Raw genomic sequence first — 26,767 nt, forward strand, 5'->3', positions numbered from 1 at the left:
ACTCCGTAAAAATCACCTTGGCAGACAGGAATCCAATAAGAGAAGGCTGGATATATAAAAAATATTTATTGACCTCTCAATAAAAAATTAGCGCTTTCGGCGGCTAAGCTTACACCACCTTCTTCAGATTACACAACGGAACTAGAAGACATATCTTTTTATACATTAGCATAAAAAATCATCCAATAGGTTGCAAGTGCATTATTAAATGAAGTCTTGCCATGACAACCTTAAAGCCAAGTCACCCACCATGTGGAAGTTCTTATAACTTATGTATAATTCAATACAGAGGGCATAAAAGCCAAGATCTTTTTCTAAAATATTTCATTATTGAACCAAACCATGAATGGTGATTAAATGCATTATGAATAAAGCAAAAACCATAACTAAGATCTACGACAGTGTGCTTATGGAACTGAGTAATAGCAATACAAATTTAAAAGTGCCACATGTTTAAATAAACGCTGCATTTCATACTCTATGTCCCTGAAATTACAGCCTTACAGAAAAGAAAGGAACCAGATTTTCTAGGCTAAAAGATTTTTTTATATATATTATTTAGGTTTACCTATTATAGGCTAACCATCTTAAAACGCATTTGATGGAAAGGGCCTCATTTATACCCGGTGCTGTGTGTGCCCTGGTACGAATTTGCCAAAGCAGTTCGTCTATTTCCAGCTGAACTTGCCAAGGCCCCCCCCTAATATCCGTGGTGGTTTAATTTTAACTTTCCCAAGATAGTTAGTTCAGATGGGGACTGCTATCTTTGCATTTTTCTAGATGTGTGCAGAATTCTTTATTGAAGTTTGCTGCTGTATCAGGGATGGGGGGGTGCGGTCATAACTAATTTTCATGTTTCAACATATGGAAGGCTGAGAATGACACATCTGTAGTACTAAAATTCAGTGGGGTTTGTTGTGGAGGCTTTTAGGAATTTAAAGCAGAAGGTCATAAGTCTGTGGACAGACTTCAGTGAGTAAGGAGATAACTGAGCTATAACGCAAGAGGCTGCCATATTTGTAATAACCAGATTTAAAATTATGTGCCCTGTAGTAGGTTTAATAACTGCTCAAGGGTGTTTTCATTTATAAAGTCTAGGAAGTTTTTGGCATATCTTACATTGGAGAGATAGGTGGCCTATTTTATTGAAGGTGGTTTAAAATCTCCCAAACATGATGGAGTTTTTTTCTAATTGGTAAATCATTCAGAACCAAAAGAAAAGGCCAGCACCTGACTCTTGTAACATAGGCATTACTATTTTATTTCAAAATGAAACAGCAAAAAGTGTAACCGTACACCAACATGGTTGTACCGGTTTTGGCAAAGCCTTCCTCAGCAACCAAACATGATGCAACAAATGAAAAAACCTAACTTGCTGTCTTCTTACTTATAAATAAGTGCATACTAAATGCAAGGAGTGCCCTCTAGTGCATATATTAATAATGTACAATTTACTATCCACATAAAATAAGTATATAGTTCTATGTATTAACAAATATAATAATGAATAAGAAAACACAATATAAATCTGGATGCTTCAAAAATGATCATTCAAACCCGGAGGAAAAAGAGCCCCCAATTTGATAATCCACATTTTTTCTTTGTTAGTAAGCATTTCATGTAAAACATGAGATTGTTTGTGCCTAACCTTAATGTGATCAATAACCATGAAACAAAAAATGCCCATAGGGTGTATAGAAATGTGTTTATACAAAGAACTGGACCCCTTTTTATTCTTAATATCACTGAGATGTTCCCCTATCCTGACCTTAAAAGGAAGGGAAGTTTGTCCAATATAAAATGCTCGACAATTGCACTGGGCCAGATAAATCACCCAAGAAGTACTACAATTAGCAAAACATAGAACATTATAAACTTGTGGACAATTGTGTGAAGAGAAGGTCTGACATTTTAACACCCTTGGGCAATAGGTACAATGATCACATGGGTAACAACCCAATATTGAACTACCAAATAAATTAGTTTGAGTAGTTGAGCATACGTCCTTATTATAAACCCTCTTATAGTGACTGAAAAGAGATCCCAGAGACCGCCCTTTACGAAATGAATAATGACACCGATCCCCTATATAATTATTTAGGACTTCATCCGATTTTAACAAGTGCCAATGATTACGAATAATATTCATGAAACCAACAGTATTTCTCCCATAAGTTGTTACCAATCTGAGCAAATCTGAATCCCAAACCCGATAAGCTAATAGCTCAGTTCTATCTTGCTGGTTCGCAAAGCGATTAGCCCTTGTGATGTCATCCCCCTTGGAAGCCCCTACTCTTAAACCTAGATATAAGATCCCTAAAAAATAACATGCTGGGACAACCATTTTTTGAAACGACTTGTATACTGAATGCTAATATCATCCATTTCTCATTTTTGATGATGTTTTCTATATGACAAATCTAGACATTTGATTAATCTGTTTTGTCAGATGTCTTCAAGTCGTTTCTATGTTCCTTTATAATGTACTGCCATTATTGTTTTTTGTTATTTTTTAGTTTTATATTTGATAGGGATCATGACATTTAAAATGTGTATTTGTTTGGGCAACATTTAGGTACAAGCATTATCTAATATATGAGTTTTGTTTATGTCAACTTTTAGGTTGGCTCTTTTTGAGTCTTACTGTTAAATAAAAACAAAGATAACAACACAGGAGGCTCAGATGCAAAAGTTTACTAGTGTACACCAGGAGGCAAAAAACCATACAAGTACAGAGTTTTGTCTGACATGATGCAGGAAGTTCAGAATATTTTATAGTGTTAACATTCAGGTTTTGCCCACCTTACTGACGTGGTTAGTCACAAGGCATCTACATCACTTTTACTAACAGTATTCTATTCATAAAGATTGCTGATATTATATTTTTTTAAAAAAGCTTTCCCTTGGGAATAATAAAGCCTTGCAAAGCACCTGGTCAGTTATAATGTCTTTCTGTAAATGTTACTCCTTTAAGGTTTCAGGTCTGCTCGAATACAATAGTTGGTTCAGTCTTGTAATACACTTCTTTGTTCTTCTTGCAACATTCTTCCAACAGCTGTATCTTATCTTGGTAACATTCACAAGGCCAATTGTCCCAGAGGAAGGAGAAGAAGATTTTCAATGCTTTATACATTTAATTTCCTGACCCAGCAGATAATCATTAGTGAAAAACATAAGCTTGCTGAGCTGGCTACTGCCAGGGTCAGAGTTTAAATACACTGCAGTTCCAAAGCTTCAAGCAATTACATGTAAAATCATTCTTATTGCCATATTATTAATGGAATAAAATGCATTATATACTATTTGCTTTTTAACTAGCACTTTATATATGTTCAAATACATATTTTTCTAACATTTTCCTCCCTTTTAATACTTTTATTCTATTTTGAAATATAAACAATGTCATTTCGTCCCCTGGCCTTCTCCTTTAAGGACTTTTAACCAGGTAAGTCATTTAGTTTATACTTTGGAAAGAATTTCATCTGAAATCAATTTTTTTAACTCAATGTCTTGGTACAAAGTTTCAGTTACAGATACATCAATAAAATCTTTGATCAATCTTTTCATGCAGGGAATCCCACAACAGACACATGCTCCTAATAGGAGCAGACCCACATAAATAGCAATCAAGATGTTCATTAGGATAGAACCCCACCCACCAAACAGACTCTGGAAAAAGTTCGTCAGTGGGTTTGGGCCTGGTTCAGTCATGGCCGATACCTGCTGTATTACCTTTAGGTGATCATTAATTTCATGTCGATTGTCTGGTATAAACGCAGAGCATTCTTCTTTGACAAGCGTGCACGTACCACCTCTCACCACTAGGATGAAGTCAAGAGCCATTCGATTTTGTAGCACAACAGTTCTCATTGCATTCAGTTCATCAGTCACTAGTTCGAGAGCAGAAAAAGTTGCATTACTCATTACTTCGAGAAGTTTCGACAGCTTTCTCAACTCCCAGATCGATTTGACTGCTCCATATGCTGGAAGTATTCCAGCCCAGGATATTACACTGTCACTCAAGTCCATATGAGTCAATTTTTCTTTGTTTTTTATGGAATGATGGTCTTCCCAACCAGCTTCGATTTGTCCCACTGGATTTACAGGTTTTCCGATTGGACCTTCAGGTTTCCGGGCTACATCTCTCACATTTCGTATCTTACCTAGAGGTAATTCTGAAGTATGTCTTATGGCCGGAACCAGATAACCCAAAAAACAACTGCCGGACCAATTCTCAGGTAGCCATTTGTATGCCTTTTTTCCACAAACAAAATAACAGTTTTCTACTTTAGTACTGATGCGGGTTAATTTTGAATGAAACATTTTCTTGTCTATAATAGACAGTTGTTTATGTAAAACAGGATTTCTCTGTACATCACTTAATGTTGTTTTCATTAAACTCAAATATGAATCATAATTTGTATTACAAACAGTGCCTCTATCTTTAACTTTAATGTAGCATTTATAAGATATGGTTATATTACAGTTACTCCAACCCACTTAAAGTGTATCATTCTTATAAAAACATACAATTCCCTTCTGTGTAATAGGCAAATACAATGCAATTTTGTCTTGTGATCTTACAGATCCTGTATTAAAAAGTAAATTCTCCCAAGTCTCATTTATCCCCAAGGGGACAGCGGACATTAACAGCCCTCCATATGCTGTTGGTACAGCAGTACAAACCCAGCAATTTGAAATGTTCATAGTCTCTACATATACACGCTTTATAGCTAGGTATGTGTTAAAGTTTGGATGCCAGTCTATAGACAGTTCATCACGTCTTTCCACTTTCACTTGTGTGGTTACATGTAGGAAAAACCACAACAAAAGGAAGGTCATCACAATCATAGTCAATAAATGCATAGTCAACAAGGTGATTAAACAACATCTTTGGGGTTGATCTGTATTTTTACTCGTTTTGCTTTTGGCCATCCTGCCTTTGTTGTGTATCAGTCCCAAAATGTTTATCAAGTTGAAAATTCTTTACTGGTTTACAGTACGCCAGATGGACCCAGGACGCCCTCTCAGCAACTTTGACTGCAGTAGGCATTGCCAGCAGTACCTGGTACGGTCCTTCCCACTTTGGACTCACCCAATTCTTCCTCTTCGTAACCTTCAACCACACCCAGGTCCCCGGAGTCAGCACTGCTTCTAGCGGTCCGGTCTGTCTTTTATCTGAAAAAGAGTTCAACTGCAAAACAGTTTTATTTGTTAACAGTTTTCTCATGTAGCTAGCTAATGAGCTGTCAGCCTCTAGTTCTGCAGGCATGAGAGCTTTTCACTGTGGCACATAATATGCCCTTCCAAATATCATTTCAAAGGGAGTCAAACCCTTTACATTTGGAACTGTTCTCATGTTCAGCAGTGCCAAAGGCAGAGAGCAAATCCAGTTTTTTTGTGTCTCACTCACTAGCTTCCTCAATTTGTTTTTTAGAATTCCATTGTACCTTTCCACCAGTCCTGCAGACTGTGGGTGGTAAGCACAATGATTCTTTAAGGAGATTCCAAAGAATCTCCCAAGCTGGTGAATCATCTGATTAACAAAATGTGTCCCATTGTCACTATAAATCCTTTCCGGTATGCCAAATCTGGGAATTATTTCTTTTACTAAGGCTTTTGCCATGGTTGCTGCATCCAGATTTTTAGTTGGAAAAGCTTCTACCCATTTGGAAAACATATCTATAATTACTAAACAGTATTTTTTCCCTTCACATTTATTTAATTCTATGAAATCCATACAAATAGTGTGGAACGGATTTGGTGGTGTAGGAAAACTCCCTTGCTTGGGTTTGAATGCCCCTTGTGCATGATGTTTGTTACAAATATGGCATGCTGCACAAAATTTTTTTGTGTAATTTATGAATCCGTATGTTTGGAATATTCGATTTACTAACTGTACCATCCCCCCTGTTGAGACATGGCACTGCCCATGGCTCAACAAAGCTGCATATGTAAATAAATTAGACGGTAATATTGTTTTTTTCTGTTTGGAGACATGCAGTCCATTTTCGAGGATTGCACCTCGTTTCTCCCATTTTTGTTTTTCTGCTTTCGTAGTCAGTGTCTGCATTGTTTTTAACATTTTTAGATCTAAATTCTCAGAGGGTTGTAATTCCTCGGTTAAAGTAAAGTTTTTGAGTCTGAGGCTGCTTGCTTTGCAGCTGCATCAGCTTTTGCATTTCTTTTTGAAATTCTATCCTGTTGTTTTGTATGAGCTAAACATTTACAAATAGCTACTTTAGTAGGTAACTGAATGGAATCTAATAAGTTTAAAATAAGTTGCGCATGATTAATCGGTTTGCCATTAGATGTTATTATTCCCCTATTTTTTCATTGTTGCGCGAAAACATGCACTGTAGAGAAAGCATACTGACTGTCAGTATATATGTTTACACATTTATCTTTCGCTAGAGTGCAAGCCCATGTTAAGGCTATTAGTTCTGCTGCTTGAGCAGATAGGTTATGCTGTAAAGGTTGGGCTTTTAAGATCTCTGTATCTGTGACTACTGCATATCCTACTAGATTTTTTTCTGTAGGACCCTTTTATTTAGCCTGCAATCCCTTGCTAAATGTCCTTTCTTTCCACACTTAGAGCACTCACCTTTCTTTTTTTTCTCTTTAAAATCTTCTGACCGTTTGTCAGATTGTCTATTTCCCTGGGCATTTTTCTTACCCTTTTTACCGGACTGTACTACAAAAACCTCAGCTCCGTCTTCAGCAGTAAAGACTTGTGTCTTCTTTTTCTTTTTACTATTAAAGTGTCTTTCATCATGTCTAGCATATTCAAGTAAGGCTTGTAGCCTACTTGTTCGATGATCTATCATATGCTTCGTAATAAAGCTACTGATAGGTGCAATGCAACCTTTCAAAAACGCATTTTTCAGTTGCTGTTCATATGAGGTATCATGTGTCTGATTTTCAGGAATAGCCATACCACTATGGTTATTGAAACATTCCAGTAATCTACCATAGTACCCATCTACAGTTTCATTCTCTTGTTGTATGCATTGGTTAATGCAAGTCCAATCTGCTTTAGGTTTCCATTTTTGGGAAATTCGGTCTGTAAGACCTTTCACTCTGTTGTCTAGTTCTGCGTCACTATGTGGGAGTGGTTTAAGCTCTGCATTACGAGGATTCCAGGTGCCACAAATCATGTGCCAGTCTGGACCCACAATTTGTCTAACTACCTTTTCTACTTCTTCCCCATTCAAGTGGTAACTTAGTCTCATACCTTGTAAATCTTGTAAAAACTTTGTGTAATTAACTTTTGGATGAGGGATTCCCTCTGTAGCTTTTCGAATATCTTCCGGTGTCCATGGTCTGTATACTAGAAGAGTTGGGTCCTGCCCTTTCTGTCCTGCCTGAGGATTTGGTACCTCGATTAGTCGACAGATTTCTTCCTCATTTTCCTCTAGTGTGTTTCTCCCTATTTGATACAAGTCTGTGTCCCCAAGTGTTTTACGTGTCCGGGACTTAGTTTCAATAGGATCTCTAACAAATGGTTTTAGTGTTCTTGTGACATCAGGATAACATGGAGGTGGAGCAGCTTGTCCTCCTGCTTTATATCCTGAAAAAGGCATCGGAGGGGGTGGGGGAGGAGGAGCCGTTGCTATTACTACATTATTATCCTCTTTATCTAAAAATAACGTCTTAGCATTTTTAGTTTTTTGTTCCCTTCGGTTTACTTCCTCAATTCACCTGTGTGCCTGAGGAATGCCTAATCGTTGTTGTTTTTTCACCTGACCTTCTGTGTCAGATTTAAGTTGTTTTAAAAGTTTAACTAATGAAATTTTTATCTAATTTACCATCAAATCCGTATTTATTAACCCATTTTGTATAATACCTAACATTATCAGCTCGTTGTAATTGCATATATTTTGCGTCTTCAGTTAGGGCCGGATCTCGCGATGTTTTAGTGCACTGATTTCCCATATCAAAAGAAAATGTTACGTAACCCTTTTTACCACGTGGTATTTCAGTTCCTTACACAGTTTATCTAGAATGACTGCCTACCTTATTCTGTTTCCCTGATCCCTGACAAAATATACAGTAATTTCCTTTTGTCCCTGATCTGTATAACAAATCTTCTGACGTAGTATTTACTGCAACCTAGTCCCTGATCTAAAACAGAAAAAAGGTAAATATCTTCTTACCTGAGCCTCCTGAGTCGACCAGTTCGAGACTGCTCTTCGGCCACAGATCAGAAAGTGGCCAGCCTCTCAAAACGACAATTTAGTCGGAGGTCTTTGTATTTCAAGAAGAACCGTTTCGGTAGCTTCTCTTGCGCAGTGTTCGACCACCGGTATACTCTGATCTGTAGCTGTCTGAGGGTTTCCGATTCAAGAAGGACCAAACTGTTAAATAAAAACAAAGATAACAACACAGGAGGCTCAGATGCAAAAGTTTACTAGTGTACACCAGGAGGCAAAAATCCATACAAGTACAGAGTTTTGTCTGACATGATGCAGGAAGTTCAAAATATTTTATAGTGTTAACATTCAGGTTTTGCCCACCTTATTGACGTGGTTAGTCACAGGGCATCTACATCACTTTTACTAACAGTATTCTATTCATAAAGATTGCTGATGTTATATTTTTTTAAAAAAAGCTTTCCCTTGGGAATAATACAGCCTTGCAAAGCACCTGGTCAGTTATAATGTCTTTCTGTAAATGTTACTCCTTTAAGGTTTCAGGTCTGCTCGAATACAATAGTTGGTTCAGTCTTGTAATACACTTCTTTGTTCTTCTTGCAACATTCTTCCAACAGCTGTGTCTTATCTTGGTAACATTCACAAGGCCAATTGTCCCAGAGGAAGGAAAAAAAAAATTTCAATGCTTTATACATTTAATTTCCTGACTCAGCAGATAATCATTAGTGAAAAACATAAGCTTGCTGAGCTGGCTACTTCCAGGGTCAGAGTTTAAATACACTGCAGTTCCAAAGCTTCAAGCAATTACATGCAAAATCATTCTTATTGCCATATTATTAATAGAATAAAATGCATTATATACTATTTGTTTTTTATCTAGCACTTTATATATGCTCAAATACATATTTTTCTAACACTTACCTATTTATGTTGGTTCTCATGTGAGTTGTTTGTAGGTTGAACAATTACATGAACGTGGGAAGTTTGGATTGTATTTGAGCTTACCTTCATTATATGACATCTAATATGTACTATATATAATATATTTTAATTCTCTTTATGTGATGGTTTGCAGTTGGCAGAGGAGGTGTGTTAGTCTTACTCCCCCCTCTCTATCTCTGGGCTTTTGTCTCCTATGAATCTGAGTCATTTATTTATGTATCATACATTTTTAGGTGGCATTTGTGATGACCTGGGCATACATTTGTAAGGGACAATCTAAGTCACATTTGATTTTTCTGGCATATGGTTAGCATATGAGTAATCCCTTCATATATTAAGTAAAGTGGTTCTTAGGACATCTAGTTAAGCTCTTTTGAACAAATTTATTATGATCTTGTTTTTTACAACACTGACCAAATATATAATTTTTTATCACCACTTGTGGGTTGAATATTGTTTTTTGGCCCATTTTGGTTACGTAGCGTAGAGCTTTGGTAGCTTAATATAAGCTTTTTTTAAGCTTGCTGGCTATAATGGTACCCAATTGGGCCTAGGTTTGTTGATATTTGTGAGTGGGAGACATAGGCAGCATTACCCTTGGCCTACCTGTATACTACGCTAACTCTCTCTCTCTATATAAATACATATAAAAAAAAAAAAAAAAAAAATTTTGTTTTTATAAATTTGGTGTAACTCTTATTGTCTTGTTTCAGCTGTTCTCTGCACGTGTTATTACGTAAATTGTACTATGTTTTACCCCATCAAATGTATATGTATTTCCTCTGTACTTGGTACTTTTCTCATGTTGAACCCCATGTTATGTCTATGTATATCCTCATTCTCTGTTAAATATGTATGTGGAGCTTTTCTCCCCAGGACTCCATTGAAAACGGGTTCTTGAGCCCAATGGACTATCCTGGTTAAACAAATGCAAATAAAAATAAAATAAATAAATAAATATATTTTTCTTAATGTTTATGATGTGGAACACAAAAAGTTGTTTTGCTAATATGACCTATCAACAATGGTGGTAATTAGGGTCATTTGATGTTCATGGTTGGTTTCATGAATTATATCTATTGGTATATTGATTGTCCAACCATTTGTTTATTGAATATATTTTGGGTTGAATTTACACTACTTATATGTGGTACAGATACTTTTGTGTATTTTTTATTGACCCTATGCTTATTTTTGGTCAGTGATGGAATTAGCAATTTTTATTAAGGGTCTGTCTTCAGACTCAGAGGATTTGGGCATTTTTGGCCTAGCCTCTGGTTCAAATTATGCTGTTCCTGGTGTCCAAGATCCCACCCAAGACTGCAATTTGGCTTTTGCGAAGCTAACTAAGGATCTTATCTCCCTTCGTAAAAATGTTTGGCATTTAAAATTGTTCAGGGCTTATCAACGGAGGAAAATAGTCCCTAGAGGACTTACGGTTAGATTACAGCCCATGGTGGCAGAACCGGATAAATGTCTTTTAACGCAATGGGCAGAAGCCCAACAACATGTTTCTATGACCTTTGTAGATCTTTTGAGCAGTTTTTATGAGAGGAAGGTTGAGGAACAAATTGCTAATGTAATAATGGTTAGTAAAACTGTGGAGGTGTTCTCTACACTTTCTTGTTACAAAGATAACACTGAGAAACTTGGCAAAGAATTATCTACATTGGATTTAGGTTTAAAGGATAAAAAGGTCAAGAAATTCACCAGGGATGTGGGTGATTATGATAGGGGGAAAGCCATTTGATATGCAACCTAGGGTCAAATTTGGTATGCCCATGGATGTATCCAAAAGAATGAGAGCCACTCGGCCTAAATCCATTTTGGAGAAAAGGAGTAGGGAGTCCATGCCATTGGGCGAGGACTCGTCCTCCAATACGGACTGGGAGGAAGCTCATATTAGTGCTTCCCCTATTTCTAAAAGGAATAATTTAGAGTCAAGTTTTGTTAGAAAGGTCCCTTTAGGTATAAGTCCCAGAGGCGAGGGGGGAGGAAGCATCATAAATCCATATGGGTTGGGGGATATCCTTCAATGGATGACCAAGATCTAGAATTCAAAATTACTAATGTGCACAACATTTCCTCTGTAGTATTGGATGATGAACAAGTTGATGTACTGAATAAAGGACTAAGTTTTGTGCCTGGGTTTTTTGTTCAGGAGCATTATTTTGCAGAGGATGTGGTAAAATTTTGTCGCAATTTGAATTTAAAATGTTTTTTTTCATGGTTCAGATAATGTTGCCTCTGAGTTTAGGGAATTTTGCTTCAGAACCTCCAGGTTCAGGCCACCTATGAAACCCATTGTACAAACATTCCAAAATGCGGTCCTTAAAGATTTACATCTATATTTATATAAACAGGCCAGGATGAAGGATAATTTGGATAAACATAAGAGAATATGTCTAGAAAAGTTAATCAATAACAGGGAAATTGTTATTCTTTCTGCGGACAAAGGGGGAGCTGTGGTGGTCCAGGATTTGGGGGACTATGAAGCTGAAGGTGATCGTCAGCTATCTAATAACAATCATTATCAAGAAATGAAAGTGGATCCACCTATGCAATTTAAAAAGGATATTGACAATTTTTTAGATATGGCTAAAGATGAGGGCATCATTACTGATGAAGTATGCTATCATTTGAAGGTTGATTGTCCCAGCAGGCAGTACATCTATTTTCTGCCGAAAATTCACAAAGATCCCATAAGACCGCCCGGTAGACCGATAGTATCAGGCAGAGGTTCCTTGACAGAACCTCTGTCTGAATTCCTTACCTTGTATTTAAAACCACTTTTGGTTTTCATACGTTCAAGAATTCAGGATACTACTCAGTTCCTTTCCATTATTTGTGAGACACAACTAGAATCTAATTGGCTTCTGTGCACCTTGGATGTCACCTCCTTATATACCAGTATTCCCCATTAGGCAGGACTTTTGGCCCTGCAATATTGGTTGGATAAGGCCAACATTTATAAGCCTGGTTTCAATACCCTTCTGGTTTGTATGACAGAACAGGTCCTGATTCATAATGTGTTCTATTTTAAGGACAGATGTTTTTGGCAGATTCAGGGCACCTCTATGGGGGCATCTTTTGCCCCCATTTATGCGGACGTATTTATGGCATATGTGGAAGATCAGGTGATTTATGATATTGGTCACAATATTTATATCAATGAAATGGACATATGGAGGAGATATCTTGATGACTGCTGGATGGTGTGGAGAGCTGATGTGGAATTCCTTATGGAATTTTTAGAATATTTGAATGGCAATATATGGGGTATTGAATTTAAGTTGACTTATTCTAGATCTGAAATAACATTTTTGGATGTTTTGGTAAAAAGAACAGATACCAACACTCTTGAGAGTGAGATATTTAGAAAATTCCCTCAATTCAATGCCCTATTACGTGCCACCAGTTTCCACCCCCAGCATGTCATCAAGAATATCCCCAAGTCTCAATTCCTTCGTGTCAAAAGGATTTGTTCCAGTACTTCCACATACGACCATCATAAAAGGGATCTTATATCCAGGTTTAAGAGTAGGGGCTACCAAGGGGGTGACATCACAAGGGCTAATCGCTTTGCGAACCAGCAAGATAGAACTGAGCTATTAGCTTATCAGGTTCGGGATTCTGTTAACTCAGATTTGCTCAGATTGGTAACAACTTATGGGAGAAATACTGTTGGTTTCATGAATATTATTCGTAATCATTGGCACTTGTTAAAATCGGATGAAGTCTTACATAATTATATAGGGGATCGGTGTCATTATTCATTTCGTAAAGGGCGGTCTTTGGGATCTCATTTCAGTCACTATAAGAGGGTTTATAATAAGGATGTATGCTCAACTACTCAAACTAATTTATTTGGTAGTTCAATATTGGGTTGTTACCCATGTGGTCATTGTACCTATTGTCCAAGGGTGTTAAAATGTCAGACCTTCTCCTCACACAATTGTCCACAAGTTTATAATGTTCTATGTTTTGCTAATTGTAGTACTTCTTGTGTGATTTATCTGGCCCAGTGCAATTGTCAAGCATTTTATGTTGGACAAACTTCCCGTCCTTTTAAGGTCAGGATAGGGGAACATCTCAGTGATATTAAGAATAAAAAGGGGTCCAGTTCTTTGTATAAACACATTTCTATACACCCTATGGGCATTTTTTGTTTCATGGTTATTGATCACATTAAGGTTAGGCACACACAATGCCATGTTTTACATGAAATGCTTACTAACAAAGAAAAAATGTGGATTATCAAATTGGGGGCTCTTTTTCCTCCGGGTTTGAACGATCATTTTTGAAGCATCCAGATTTATATTGCCTTTTCTTACACATTATTATATTTGTTAATACATAGAACTATATACTTATTTTATGTGGATAGTAAATTGTGCATTATTAATATATGCACTATAGGGCGCTCCTTGCATTTAGCATGAACTTATTTATAAGTAAGAAGACAGCATGTTAGGTTTTTTTCATTTGTTGCATCAAATTTGGTTGCTGAGGAAGGCTTTGCCGAAACCGGTACAACCATGTTGGTGTATGGTTACACTTTTTGCTGTTTCATTTTGAAATAAAATAGTAATGCCTATGTTACAGGAGTCGGGTGCTGGCCTTTTCTTTTGGATTTGACTTTGGTGTTTGGCCGTGCACGTGCCGTTCGTGCAGGGGATTGTTTGATTCTATTTAAATCATTCAGAACACTGAAGAATGTTGCATGGTCATCAGGAGAAAAAGGGAGTTCTGTAACAAGCTATTAATTGATTAATCATACCTACAGAGATCTGTAATTCAATGAGTTCAGTTTGTAGGTCCCTAGAAATCTGTCTGGAGGTAATATGTTCCTTGACAAATATTGAGAGCTCCATCATAGTTGTTTTTGGGCCTAAAAACATGAAAAACACTAAATGTAAGTACAGAGGGAGTGCTCTCTTTACATATATACATATATACCAAGTCTCACTAACTACACAGACACTGATGATTTCCTAATGCAGGTGTGCCTGAAGATCTAGCTTTGAGGAGAACTCCCTTAATGTTATCCAATTTTGAGACTGATATTTTACATTAGAATATCCATCAACTGATGTCTGCGTAAACCGTGGGGAGGCAGCAAAGGCTTTAGCCATTACCCAGTATGCAAAGGTCTTGGCATAAGAGGTGCTATCTTTAGTGAAACAAGCAGGACTGCCTAGCATCTTGTATCATGCTGCCACACCTTTTAACCAGTTACTGAAATCTATGATCTTTTTCTTTGTATCTATTTATTCATATTTTGGGTACTTCCTTATTATAGCGGTCTGTGCACATCGTTAAGGTGTTCTCTGTCATAGGGGAGTGCATATACAGTTCATAGATTACTGTTAAAACCATTACTCATTCACTGGCATCACACAGACTCATATTCACGTGTAGTGTATTTAACGAAGGTCCTGCTTTCAAAATTCAATTGTACATTCTTTCAAGAAAAGTTGTCAGTTAATATTAGATGATATAATGATTTGTAATGTGCCTCTTTAATACAAGATCAAGGTATTTACATAAACAAACGATCATTAAATTGTACGGTCTTGCTCCAGCTATTAAAATGACTACTATGTTATCCTGTGATATTACAAGATTATATACACTTTAAATGTTTAAATGTTTCATAAAAAATAAATAAAAAGAACAACTAAAAAAGTATAACTGATAACAATTTTCGGTACAAATTGCCCTGCTTACTCTTTAGGTTACTATATTGGTGGGGCCGCTATAATAAGGAAGTACCAGATTTTGTTTTTTTCCATTGATTATCTGCTCCTTGTCATCCTTTACATTTTTGACAACTGAATTGTCAACTTTAAGACAGGGATCCTAGGAGTTTTGCTGGAAATAAAATGGGCTATATTAGCATGGCAAATAGTAGAACCCAACGTACTTTATTAACTGTTCTGGTGGAAAAATACTAGTTAACCCATATGTGCAGGATATAATGTAAATGAGGTATTATTCATTTATCTTTCTTGAAAGGAAAAATAATAATGAAACCATGGCAACTGAAACACATAGGAACACTTGCAAGCCACTGCATGAAAACCGTGGAGTACAGGATTAGGCTTTTTTTATAGAAAACAATATTTGCAGTCTAAATACTAGATTACAAAAGAAATGGCACAGGTGACATTCATACGGAGCTTCAGAAGTGGAGATGACAAAATTGAAATTAAAGTAACAAATGGGAACAAGGAAGGCAGGAATTAACTACTGATGGACAGAATCTGGTCCCTGAGGATCATAGGATCATAGGAAGTTACTAGGCTAATAGCCCTAGGGCCCCTACAAGCCTAGCCAAGTTCTTACCCTTATTTCCATGATCTGCACCTATTGCCCCTGTCTGTGAAGGACACAGGTGGAACCCCAAGGTGAATTTATGGTCACCCATTCAATCATCCAGATTGCCTATGAAGAAGGCCAATGAGGTTCTCTGTTTAACATGAAGTGAGTCAGCTTCAAAGGTGTGGTAACCTCTCATAGATAAATCTGTCCCTCCAGCAGGTTTTATTAATGTCACATACCTGGCTAAGGTCTTTAGAGTGAGTAACCTGTGTACCATTTGACTTACACAGCATTTCCAATAAAGCAGGGTCAGAGATTGCCTTGTATGCAAGGCAGAGATCACTTCTGAGCAGTCTGTATGAAACAGAATAAAGTGACAGTGATTTCAGATGATCCTCATAGGACAGATGCTGAAGACCTTGAATTTTCCTTGTGATGAACCTTTGTGGTTTATCCAATTGCTGCAGGTGCTTGGAAAGTTACATACCAAAAGGGGTGTTGTACTCTATTATTGGCCTGATGAGGGGAGAGTACAGGGAGGTTATAACTTCTTTTTGTGTGGATGCAATGCCCTTACGTATGAGATGAGCAATATAGAATGACCGTCTTACCACTGTGAAGACATGGTGGTCACAGGCAAGGTTGCTGTCAACTTGTGTGCCAAGGTCTCTCACCACTGACTGCATACTTAAGGTGTTGCTATTGGTGTGCTAGTTAGAAAGAATGTTGCTTTTACTGAAAGGAATGATAGTACATTTTTTTGCATTGAATTTAAGGCCATGACTTTGGCACTGATCATTTGTTTGTGTAAGACCCTCTTGTAAGATGTTGACATCATTTGGAGATTCCATAACTGCTCCCAGTTTGCAGTCATCAGCAAACTGTCAACCACAGACATTTAATTTTTGTTTGTATTTCAGAGAAATAGATTCCAAACAGTAGAGGTCCCAATAGCTTCCAAACAGTAGAGGTCCCAGGACTGATCCCCGTGGAATACCACTGGTTACAGGTCTGCTGTTGGAGGTTGGTTCATCTATTTTGACTCTATGGGTTCTATCAGTGAGCCAGTTAGTGACTCATCTAACGATATAAGGGTGAGTTTGTCAACGATGCCTGAGTGATAGTGTCAAACATCTTGGCCAAGTCCAGGTAGACTGTATGCACAGATTTTCCCTTGTCCAGGACCTTGGTGACTGTAAACACCAGAAAAGCCAAAAAAAATGCAAACTGAATAAAGAAACTAGGAAATCACTCCACTGGTCACCCACAAATAAAATATAAGGTCCGTTTTATTAAGCACTTTTCGTCTCACCTTATAGGGAGACTTCTTCAGATAGACATATACAAATGCAAAGCTTAAATAAAAGAGTCATCAGTCATATGACACAACACACACCTCCATTTAAAAACACCCTTCCCTATAATATCCAGGTTATAACTGTGACTATTATTTCAGTAATTTACAAATAATACCTTAAATATACTCTTACTAAAATATTTAGCCTAAAATTAGCATCCTTACTTATTCCATGTATATTTTTATTTTTAATAACTTCATTCTGTTAAAAGTTAACATATTAAAATATTGAGATAGTTTATCCTGGCCCATTCTGTCTACATAAAAGAACCCTACAACCAGAGAGTATGGACATGCTTCCACCATTCATGAACCTACCTCTCTAAGTTTTTCAATTTAAGAATACACAGGATAGAATAGACTTCATTCAGTCCTGGAAAATGGCAGGCATCTGTGCAAAGCTGCCACCTCAATTCAAGTTTTTCCAACATTAATGAATCGGGACAGCCTCTTCCATTTAAATTCACACAGTCAATGGCCCTAAATTTAAAAGTATGATCTGGGAATGCTTCAACATGTGTAGCTAGGGTGCTTTCTTTCTTCATTTTGGAAATATAATATAAATGCTCATATACTCTTTTCCTTAGACTGTGATCTGTTTTTCCAATATAGAAAGCCGGACAGTGTTGGCACTGGGCCATGTACACTACCGCTCTACTCTGACAGTTGAACTTATGTTTGGTCACATATTTCTGTTCCCTCAACGTGAAGCATTGGCCAACCTGCATGTGTTTGCAAAAGTTGCACATATTACATTTACTCATACCTGTCCGTGTACTTACCTTTTGCCTTATATTGTAATATGTTTGTCAGGTTTTGCCCTCATTGGAACACTGTTCTTGGTGCTTCACAGAATTTATGCCTGAGAACATTATCATTCATAATTAATGACCAATTTTTGTTGATAAGGGAGTATGAAGCTGGAACACTGACACTATAATTAGTGATGAGGGCTGTAGTACTATATTCTCTCGTCCTTGGTACCATACTCATGTCACCCACATTATTATCTCCTATCATACCCTTGAAACTCAAAATTGGTTTATAAAAACAACCAGCCCTCTTGTCCTGAACTTCTCTGATCAATTTGTTGATTAATTGTTCTGGATAATATCTTACCCTAAACATGTTCCTCAGGTTATTGCATTCCAACACAAATTCATCATCACTAGTCACCATCCGGGCAGCCCTTACTAATTGCCCCTTGATTACTGAACATTTTTGATGTAATGGATGGCAACTAGTAAAATAAAGAATGTGTTGGAATATGTTTCCTTCCGGAAAATTCATGCACAATAGCTGTTAGTAATGCTGTCTTTCCTAAGATTTATGTCCAAGAAGGCTATTGATTCAGTGTTGAAAGTGAATGTTAATGTAAATAACTGGGTTGTATTGTTAAAATAAGTAACCGTATCTGTAGCTTGTTTCTCATCCCCATTAAAAATTATAAAAATATCATCCAATAACCTAGTGTAATAGATAATCCGGTTGGCAATCTCCTCATTGTTTCTCACAAAATGCCACTCCCAGTATGCCATTACTAAGTTTGTTAGGCTAGCACCACATGGTGAACCCATGGTTACCCCAACTTTCTGCAAGTAATACTTGTTGAAAGTTATGAAATTCTGTGTTAGCACTATGTCTATGAGTTCACATACAAGGGAAACCTCATCCTCAGGTGCTCCTTTACTGCGCATCATATAGCTTAACCATTCTACACCTTCTACATGAGGATTAGAAGAGTATAGATCTTTTACGCCAACTGTAATAAAATTATAAATGGAATTAAACTCTAATGCATTAATATTTGAGTGGAAGGTCCAGGAGTCTTTGCAAATTTTACTCTCCTGGGAAACATATCTCTTCAGCTTTTGATCTATGACCTTTGCCAGGGAGTATATAATACTGCGCCTTGCATCCACCAATGGTCTCATGGGGGGATTTATTATACTTTTATGGACCTTTGGTATTCCAAACAATATTAGGATTCTTGGGGCTGGCATCACTAAATAGTTGAAGAGGTCTATGTTAATCTTAGCCTCAATGAACAGGTCATTTAACCAAGACTTAATTCTTGAATAAGCTCTATTGACCTCTGATCTAGAGACTTCCTCATAAGTTTAACTGTTCAACAAATGTTCCATCCTGTTGATATAATCATCAGTAAACATGATTGCCAACCCACCCCCTTTATCGGGTTGCATTACACGTATCACTCCCTGACGCAGCCCTTCTAACAGCAATTTTTCGTTCTTACTAATGTTCTGGACAAATATATTCTGCCTGTTACCTTGTTCTATTATGTTTCGTAAGTCCAACTCACAAATTTGTTCAAAGAGATGCAAAGTAGAGTGTAAAGGTGGATAAAATTTACTAACCAGTTTGTATTCATTCATGACATTATTGTCTTGACCAAATAATGGGTCTATATTATATTGTCGCAAGCTGACAATATTGAATCTGATATTGTCAGCACGACAATATTGAAAGCGAAGAATATCGGCCAGGTAAACAGAAATCTCCTTAGGGGGAGATTTCCCTTTACCTCAATGTAGTGCGGTCTCGGAGTTGGTATATTTAAGTAGCGGGGAGTGTGGGGGGGTGCAGGGGGCTTGTCCCCCTGACTAAGCCCTTTAGTTTTTTTGTTGTTTTTGTTGTTTTTTTGTTTTTTTATCCTCGTTCGATATTTTACTTCTTCGATCAATTGTGTTCGACATTTATTGCTTCGATGCAGTAAAATTTCGACAAGTTAATATAAACGCCGAAATAACACCCTAAAATTTAGTTTTCTTATGAAAAGTTTCAGGTCTATGAGTGTATTTGCAATGTCCAATTTACATGAAGGACTAAAACTCTGCCCCTTGGCTAAAAAGTCCGTCAAGCTCTGTTCAGTGTTCATCGCTGTATAGTTATATATTTTAAAATCAAGGTCAAAGTTATATACAATCTCACAAATGTGTTCAGATTGCTCCTCTCCATAAATTATCTGTGCCTGTTCCACCTGTTCCTCTTGTTTGTATTTGTATTGCTGTTCTGGCGTTGTGGCCCATCCTCCCTCCCATTCTGGGGTACTGGAAAAGGGTGGTGGTTCAGTGCTCTGTTCTATAAATTTCCTTCCTCCATGGTTTCATTTGCCTCACTGTTCTGTATTGTTCTACTGTTTGCTATACGTGCGCTTCTCCTTGGTTCTGGTGTATTATGTGTGTGGTTAGAGTCATCAATACTTTCTACATGTTCACTATACGTGCGCTTCTCCTTGGTTCTGGTGTATTATGTGTGTGGTTAGAGTCATCATTACTTTCTACATGTTCACTATACGTGCGCTTCTCCTTGGTTCTGGTGTATTATGTGTATGATTAGGTTCATCATTACTTTCTATATGTTTACCTGTCATATGTGCAAGTTCAACAATCCCATTCCTATTTTGCAAGGAATTAGTTTGTGAAGAAGGTGGTTTAGGGCACACTGTGCCTGTAGAGTAAGCTTGCCTGTCCCTCTGCAGCTTCTTAACTTTCATAGCCTTATGTTTGACCATGTATTGGTCTATGCTTGAATATGTCCTCTCATATTCAAACCTGTATCGCTGAAAAGCTGCATCAACCTTTATTAAAGTATCTAATTCTGTAGCCTCCTTGACTAGGACTTCAGCTTCTTTTTATAATGAGTGCAAATCAAGCCCAAAAACTCTAAACCATGTTTGTTGAATAATTTTAACAGGTCTTTATGAAAATCAGACCCCTCTATCAGTCCCGTAGGGTATTGCCAATTCCTCAGCCCTTTAGGTTCAATACCCTCACTGATGCACTCTTTAAAATAGTTTATTTCTAACTGTAGTTTTTTGTACTTTATTAACCTGTTGTCATATTGCTGCAGTAATAAAGAAATATTGGCTACCCCTTCAGCGTGTTGCTCCTGTTGGTCCTCGCTCTCGTTGTTGAATCCCAATGATGTGGATAGCCAATGTTCCAAATTAGGAGCTCCAATAAGCCCCGAGGGTGTTCCGTTGATATTTATTAATCCACTGTTGGTCCTCACTTTGTTGGTAGGGCTTGTACCTCGCCCTGGTTGATTCAAATTGTTGTTCATTGCTACTGCTGAATAGGAAGGTCGGGCAGCTTCAGAGGAACACATTCTGTTCGTAAAACTGCTCAGATGAGCAGTTTTTTGTGTAACCTGCAATTCCACCCTTGGAGATGCTGATACTGAAACCAAATTGCAATTTGTTGTCCCTCCAGTCTGAGTTCCGTTTGATGCATCTAACCTCTTAGAGAGGTTATCCACTCTCTGGGAAAGTGGTTCTATGAGTAAAGTCAGGTCTCCTATGCTGTCATTTTGCGAATTTAGTGAAGGTGTACCCTGGGAGGTTTCCATGGCTGCTGCACACATGTAAACACCAGAAAAGCTGAAAAAAACACAAACTGAATAAAAAAGCTAGGAAATCACTCCAGTGGTCACCCACAAATAAAATATAGGGTCCGTTTTATTAAGCGCTTTTCATCTCTCCTTATAGAGAGACTTCTTCAGATAACAGACATATACAAATGCAAAGTTTAAATAAAAGAGTCATCAGTCATGTGACACAACAAACACCTCCATTTAAAAACACCCTTCCCTATAATATCTACATGTTATAACTGTGACAATTATTTCAATAATTTACAAATAATACCTTAAATATACTCTTACTAAAATATTTAGCCTAAAATATTTAGCCTAAAATTCACATCTTTACTTATTTCATATGCTACATGGAATAAGTAAGGATGTTAATTTTAGGATAAATATTTTAGTAAGAGTATATTTAAGGTATTATTTGTAAATTATTGAAATAATTGTCACAGTTATAACATGTAGATATTATAGGGAAGGGTGTTTTTAAATGGAGGTGTGTGTTGTGTCACATGACTGATGTCTCTTTTCTTTAAACTTTGCATTTGTATATGTCTGTTATCTGAAGAAGTCTCTCTATAAGGAGAGATGAAAAGCGCTTAATAAAACGGACCTTATATTTTATTTGTGGGTGACCAGTGAAGTGATTTCCTAGCTTTTTTATTCACCTTGGTGACTGTCTCGAAGACGTCTTCCAGGTTTAACAGGCATTATCTCCCTTTGACAAATCCAAACTGAGTAGGGTCAAGTGTTTGGAGATTACCTGCTGTTTAGACATACAAGGTAGAGGACAGGTGGTAGGGATGTTACAGGGTATGTGTGGCAGGGACAGAGGAGTGAAGTTTTCACAGAACATGTCAGCCAACAGGTTAGCTATGTCCACAGGCTGAGTATATGTGGTAACATAACTACCAGTTCAGCAGAAATCTGAGTGTTTCCTTTTAGGTTATGGATGCAACTGTAGAATGCCTTGTGGCTGTCCTTTGTTGAGGAAGCTAATTTGGACTCATAGATTGCTTTGAAGGTCTTCACAAGAAGTCTTATTTGCTTGTTTAAGCTGAGGAGGGAGTGTTTCCAGTTTCAGAGGGCCTGCTCCCTCTTACTCTTGGACAGCAATTTTTTCCTCTTATTGTAAAGCCTGTTAATGGCAGTTGTACTCCATGCAAGTTTGCTCTTCCTTGAGGAGCTTATTTTGGTCCTATCAGGTAAAGCTTAGTCAGTGCAGTTATACAGGTGTTTGTATAAAGCATTGGTGTAGAGCTCGGCATAGTTGCCAGTTCCATCTGAGGAAGGAGGTGCAGTGAAGCTATTTAAACCATCTCATAAGAGGTTATCATTTGCTTTGGAGAAGTTCTTTAGTTTAGTTGCTGTTAGGGTGGGTCAGGTTTGATAGTTACTTCAAATGAGATCAATTTGTGGTCAGATCTCACCAGGAAGGACCTCACAGTGGGGGTACTACAGTTGTCCCCATATTGGTAAGCACCAGAACCAGGATGTTGGCACCCCTTGTGGGGGTGTCAACCAGCTGGTTCAGGGTATTGGAGTTAATGAAATTGAGGAAGCTTTGGGAAGTGAGGTTGAGCATGAGTAATTTACCCAGTCAATGGATGTGTAGTTAAAGTCACCCAAAATCATTGTGTTTGGATGTATCTTGATAGACTCAAGTAGATCAAAATAGGCAGAGTGGGTGTCCTGATTCATGGAGGGTGTCCTGTAGCTGGCAATGATTTGAATAGGTGTCTTACCAGCAGTTAATTGTACCTGAAGTGTTGCCAGGGAATCATACTGTTTAACCAATCTGGAGGTGTATCTATCTTTAATGAATATTGATGCACCACCTCCTTTAGTTTTCACACCTTGAAGCAGGTCTCCGTAACTACACAAATGTCTACATCTTCCAAGGTGAAGACAGCTTCCAGTGAGTGGAGTTTTATGTTAAGACTCCTACTGTTTAGCAGCATAATCTTGAAGTTGTTTTAGATGGAGTTTTTATGTTTGGAATTTTGTCCTTGAGCCACTGCCTAAAAGGCACTATGGTGATGGCAAGAGCCTTCGCCAGCAGTCAAAATCCCAGAGGTGACAGATGAAGACCATCTCTGGCAAAGCATCGACGTCTGTTGATCATGTCACCAGAAACTAAGGTAATTATTGAAGTCAATCATTTTCTGTTTGTATTTATGCATCATCCTAGGTGAAGGTAAAATGCTGCTTAAGACTGGGCTCATGCCTGCCTGACACACATAGTCCTGGGAGCTCAGTCATGTTGCTCTTTATATAGTTCAGAGAGGTATGTCTCAAGTAGTTCACACCAACATGGACTATGATGGAGTCATAACACTAGTACCTGTTGTTGAGAGACTTGAGTGCATGTGTGATATGGCATACCCTGGCACCTGACAGACAGCTGACCGTGACCTTTTCCTTATCCAGTCTAGTGAGATGGACATCAGTGTTAAAAGCTCTGTCAGTTCTGTTGAGATACATTTGATGTAAGTCTATATGTTGCATTCTGTATGAAAAACTTATGAATGTAATATGATGCACAAATAACTATTTTTTGATCAATCACAAACCGCTAAATGCATATGTATCAAATGTTTCTATCATACTGTCATAATTATTGTGCACTATATGTGTTTGCATTTTTTTATTTTATTTTATGCTAATCTCAGAGTTTATTAGTTGTGGCTTGGGTCATATGTGAAATGGTCACACGGTCAACAGACAGACATACCCATTTACAAATAATGTAAATCAAGCAGCTATTACATCTTCCTAGTCTGTTGATATGCATTCAGCAATGAGGGTATTTCTGTTATCTCTACTTCCATTGTTATAATATATAACTAAAATAAGGCAGTTGTCTCAGTGATAACATTTTAAATTTATAGTTAATTTAGGTCAACTTTAAGGACTTGAGACATTAATCATAATAATTAATAATAAAACATTTTGTCTGATATGTATTAGTGCCACCTTTTTGAACCATGTGTGGCAGAATGCAGAAGTTGTCTTTTACAGCAGTGTGTATTATGTACAAACATACTAAATAAGAGCATTCTCTTTTATGTTCCTGAAATGTTTGTTGGATTATTTGAATGCATGACTTCACTGGCTTGCTGTAAACTGCACAGCCATTTCCTAGGCTGGAGAAGGAGCATATCATACTCATTGCATTGTCAGTGGTGCAACAAGTAGCACTCACCTCTGATGCAGAAGGCTGTGGGTTCTCTTCACACACCAGGTACATTACTGAAATAGCAGTACAACATACGGGTATGTGGCTGCAATCTTGTGTGTGTTATCCTTTGGATGAGATGTTGGACTGGGGCAATGTCTGCTTCAGCTGGTAATAGGTCAGGTGGCTGTGTAAGATCCCATGGCACCTATCAAATAGAGTAGGGTCCTTTATTTACAATTTTTACATGATAGCTTATATACATTTACACTTTTTACATGATAGCTTATATACATAACAGCTTATTAACAATATCTACATACTTGTCTGTAGATTATTTTTTTTTATTGACATTTGTTGACTGGGAAAGTCCACTGGGTCAGGAACCCATTTTCAGTGGAGGCATGGGGAGAAATGCTCCACTACCAAAAGATGTACATAGTTAAAGGCATTAAACAGTTTTAACAAAGCAAATTATATAGGTTATGCAATACAACGGGTGTTAATAGATATTGACAGAGTTACTGCATACATATACATGTATCAGCTATTGACAGAATTGCTATATACATATAATACATATTTACACACGGTTGAACAATTATATACATATTCTTAAATATTTTTTCATTTGTAACTTATTTATACATTGTCATTTAACTCAGACCCCAGCTAATTTTCCCATAACCATCTAATCTTTCTCAAAATTATTGACAACCATTTTCAATTAAACATAATCTCTTTCTTTTTCTCATTCCAAATTACCCATATTACATAAAATATTGTTTATATTTTTATAATATCCATATTCAATCATCTCCATATTTGTATCATTAACTTTAAAATATTCAAAAAATTCTCCTCACTAAATGTATCCCACAATTTCTTTACTCTCTTGCATTTCAAGAAAACATGTTCAGAGGTTTCTTCTTCACCACAATATAAACATATTTATTTGCTTTTCTTTTTATATTGTATGCTACCTTTTGGGGGTATTTTTTTATTTCTAATCTCCATAAGAAATCTTGACATTGTATCTTTTTACTATATTATTAATTTCTTTCTTTAATTGTTTTAATCATATGTTGTGATAGATTCTCCAATAGGTTTGTGATGCCCTGATATAAAAAACAAGACAATATTCAGTACACAAACACAGTTACTTCAGAGTTCAAAATCACAGGAATTATTTTAAAGCAACATTGCAGGACAGTCTCATATAAATATAGAAAACATCTAAACTAATCTTTACTATATTCCTATCTATATCTAAGGGAGCTACAATGCCCTAAATCTTACTTACAGCAAGGCAAGTGCAGATGATGGGGATGATGAGTGGGTGTTCTTGCTAGGTCCAAGATAAAATACAAAATGCCCAGTCTTTCTCTGACAGAGTTTTTTAAATCATTATCAACTATTATTGCTGGGCTAGCTTGGATGGCATCACTCTTTGTCATCTGACTTCAGTTCTCAGGCTAAAAAGAAACTCACAAAATTTAAAATCTCTGTATGAGAAATACACATCTCTTAGATCTTTGCAGCTGGTAGGAAGTCATAAAGCAATAAAACACCTCCACATCTCAAACCTAGTAATTATTTATTTTGCAAGACAATAGAAAAGCTTCTAGCTCTAGACATTGTGTTTGCTACTGAACTGAAACTGAGAGATAACATCTTTTGTTTATGGCCCAGCTATAAAGTAACTTAACCTGAATTATTCTTAAGTTTTGCAGGTTGGTCTTCTATGTTCCAGCAAGGTACACTGTGGATACATCTTAGCTCAGTATATACAGTTCTGTATAAATCATATCAATATTCACAAATGACATAGAATTATTTACAAAATTCCATATAGCTGGGCTGGCAATATTTCCCTATATCACAAGGTTAATAAAATATTGTCTTATTATATTTTTATACCATGTGTTTTGATCTTTTATTTCATCCATTTTCTATGTTTTTATCTTTTGTTGATAATTCTGCATTGAAACTTCTCATTCTTTTATTGTTTTTCATTGCTTTCCAGAATTCTTTATACCTACATGTGAATACTTTTGAAACTAATTTCTCATTTTTATAATTTATTCATTGCAATACCTTGTATAAGCTCATAGACACTGAATAAACAACTGCATTTAACAAATCTAATCCTCCATCCTGTCTATTCATGTATAGAATTCCCCTTTTAAATTGATTTAATCTTAAGCCCTAAATGAATGAAAAATTTATTTCTAACAACTGCTTTTCATACATTATTGGAATCATAAATGCACTTGATAGATACACAATTTTGCCCATCAATACCAAATTAATCAAATTAACCTTTTTCTTGTAAGCTAAATCTACATGTTTTTCATGGCATACAAATTTCATTTAATTCTTTTAATAATGTTTTCCATCTTGAATTACATAATTATTTACCAA

The sequence above is a fragment of the Protopterus annectens genome, chromosome 8.part0, assembly GCF_019279795.1.
Source record: "Protopterus annectens isolate FY-2018-M chromosome 8.part0, PAN1.0, whole genome shotgun sequence".
Classification (NCBI taxonomy): domain Eukaryota; kingdom Metazoa; phylum Chordata; order Ceratodontiformes; family Protopteridae; genus Protopterus; species Protopterus annectens.